We start from the raw sequence: 3242 nt of genomic DNA on the forward strand, positions 1-3242 counted from the left end.
AGGCTACAAAGTGGAGTTGGGGGGGGGGGGGGGGGGGGGGGGGAGGTGGGGGGAGGCAACCCTTAATCTCACACAGAGGGAAAGCAGCGAGGAGTATATGCTGAAGGAGGGAATCCTGTTTTCTACCATTTCTCAGAATCTCCTGGAAGGGACCCATCTCCTTACCAGCCCTGTGCCTGGAATGCACGCCTTAGAAGGATCAGTTACAAAGTCATGCTTAGCAAGTTCATTGCTGAGGCAACAGGACTCCCCTTGTGCGTGAATTTAATGTGGTGGGGAGGGGAGGGATGGAGTGGAGAGCTGGAAAGAATTTAAACATGCTTAAGGTAGATAATTGTGTGCCAAGTTAATGGTAATTAAGGAGTCTTATGAACCTTTTTAAAAAATGGTATCTTTTTACATTTTGAAGAAAAAAAGAATTGTGTTGTAATTGATTTTTATTATTTTGTGCTGATGGTTTCTCTGCAAAAATTATGAGTTAATATAAAAAGTGCGTGATAATACTAATGTTGACAACTAATGGCTAGCAAATGGTTATTATGTGTCAGGTACACTAATTTAATCCTTGTCACAACCTTCACCATTTTACAGATGAGGAAACTAAGGCAAGAGAAATTAAATTTGCCCAAGTTCATATAGCTATTAAGTGTCACAGCCAGAATATCGATAAAACCTTATTATCTGTCATTTAAAGATGCTATGGCAAAACGCAATTCTAGAAACATCATTGGTTCAGAGAAGAGTGGGCAGTATGCTTCCGAAATAGTTTTTCACATAATGGCATTTTAGACAGTATTGAATTCATTATAGTTCTATCTCCTTATTTAAGATCCGGGTATGCTTTACACAAAGATATTTTTCAAAGTTTTCAACATGAGTCCTAGTTTGGGGGCATCTTGTGGTTCTGATTTCTGTCTCTTGTGGAACTTCAATTCAAAGTGCTCAAAATTAACGATGACTTTGAGGGGCATCTTGTGGTTCTGATTTCTGTCTCTTGTGGAACTTCAATTCAAAGTGCTCAAAATTAATGAGTTGCAATGTGCTCCTGCCTCATGGCAGCTTTCCCCAGAAGCACAAGGCGCTCTACGCGCACACACCAAGACAGAAACAGCAGTTCACTGTTGTGTTCCCCAGAGCGGGTATGGCATCAATTTGAAACTTCAACGTTATTTTCTAGGTTTGGAAGCTGAAAATATTTGATTGAGTTAGATAAAAAATAGCCTTGTTTTTCTGATCATTAGACCTTTCATATACATCTCAAAATTAGTTTAAAAGTAAAGCATGTGAGGGCCGGCCCGTGGCTCACTCGGGAGAGTGCGGTGCTGATAACACCAAGGCCCCGGGTTCGGATCCTATATAGGGATGGCCGGTTCGCTCACTGGCTGAGCGTGGTGCTGACAACACCAAGTCAAGGGTTAAGATCCCCTTACCGGTCATCTTTTAAAAAAAAAAAAAAAAAAAAAAGTAAAGCATGTGTTAGGAACTTTAATGGAACAGAAATATTGCTTTTTTGTCTAACAGTATCTTCTTAACCATTATCTGGAAACTTCTTTTTTTCCCACCATGTAAATACATTTAAAACACACACACACACTCACAAAAGCTTAAAGTTTCTGATGGATTCCAGCCCCACCCCCCACTTAAAATAGTACTTTTTTGTGGTCTGTAGCTATCAAATCAGTTGGATTTTTACTGAGAATTTTAATTCATCCTTGAGATACTTAATGTGAGAATATAAGCTAAGTTTTAATTTAGTATGCCAACTTGACAAACATGATAAATGAAAGATTAATGCATGTATCCATATGATGAAATGTTAGCAGTAAAAAGTTGTGTTATTTAATAGCTAGGAAATTAAGCTGTTTTAATAAAATGAACTTAATTAGCATGTTAATAGGAATTATAGTATTTTTTTAAAAAATTTTTTTTTCCCTTTTTTTTTTTGTCTTTTTTTTTTTTTTCGTGTCCGGCAACGGATTGCAACCCTCAGTGTCGCGCCCGCACCGGACCGGGACTGGCAACGGGATCGCAACCCTCAGTGTTGCTCCCGCACCTCGCTCAGCCAGTGAGCGGGAACCGGTCTGTATGTGGGATCCGAACCCTCGGCGGGAGCGCCACCACGCTCTCAAGTGGCGCACTGTAGCAGTGCGCCACCGGGCTGGCCCGTATTTTTAAAATTTTTAATCTTGCATTTCCGTATGTGCATTATCTAAATTAGCTGAACTTTGCAGTGTTTTAACTTGATACATTGCATTCCTGGGTGTAAAGCTTCTATGTAATTCATTAAACTCATAGCAGGTTTTAGTACTCAGTGCTGTTTATGACAGATAAAGCTTAATCTTACCTCAAATAATTTTACTTTCTATGATTCAGATAAATACTTTGTAGAAACCCCCTAATGAAAACACTGAGGCATCAAACAGAAAAATGAGTCAACTTTTTGTTTCTAAAGTGATACAACAGGAAAATTTTTAGGTGCTTATGATCACATACTACCATTATCACAAAGTATAAAGAAACTCATTTTCTCTTTTACTAAGATGTCCTCGTGACCACTTATGTATGCCCAGAGCCAGAAAGACATTTTTATCTCAGGGAAATTCCAGAAATGGAAACATCATTGTGTCATATTGATTCGTTTCCGTCTAGCCAAAGATGTGTTTTCCACCCAGCAATGAACATCAGCCCCAAGTTATAGTGGGCAAAACACTCCACAAACGCAGTGTCTGCTGAGCACTGAAAGAGGATATGCACAAGTCTGCTGGCATTCACAGTTAAGAGAAAAACATCTGTGCTTTGCAAAATGTTCTTTGATTATAAAGAATTGTGCTCTGTGTCCACCAAATCTCCATGAGATCTTTATAAGATTAGCCAACCAATGGGTAAGGCCACTTTATCCTCTTTCATGGGTGGCTGAGGAAGTTTTCTGTCATCCTCACTAACAGCTACATACCTATATTTCTGCTTCATGGAAATAAAATGACTGATCAGACACCTGAGGTTTGTTCTGACACAGGAAAGAATATTTGATTTTAAAAAGTATGTATTTTGATTTGTAGAATGAGACGATATGTTTCTCTGTACTTTGGTTTTTCCATTTAAAAGCTTGCAGATGGATTAAGTCATTTAAAACTGCCTAATGTGAGGTATAAACACAAGACATGTAAGCAAAAAATCAGAGTATAAATATCTATATTGTCACCATTATCTGGGATGATTAGTGTTTTATAAGAAGCCCAGGT

Source organism: Galeopterus variegatus, unplaced genomic scaffold (assembly GCF_000696425.1).
Source record: "Galeopterus variegatus unplaced genomic scaffold, G_variegatus-3.0.2 Scaffold2007, whole genome shotgun sequence".
In the NCBI taxonomy this organism is placed as follows: Eukaryota; Metazoa; Chordata; class Mammalia; order Dermoptera; family Cynocephalidae; genus Galeopterus; species Galeopterus variegatus.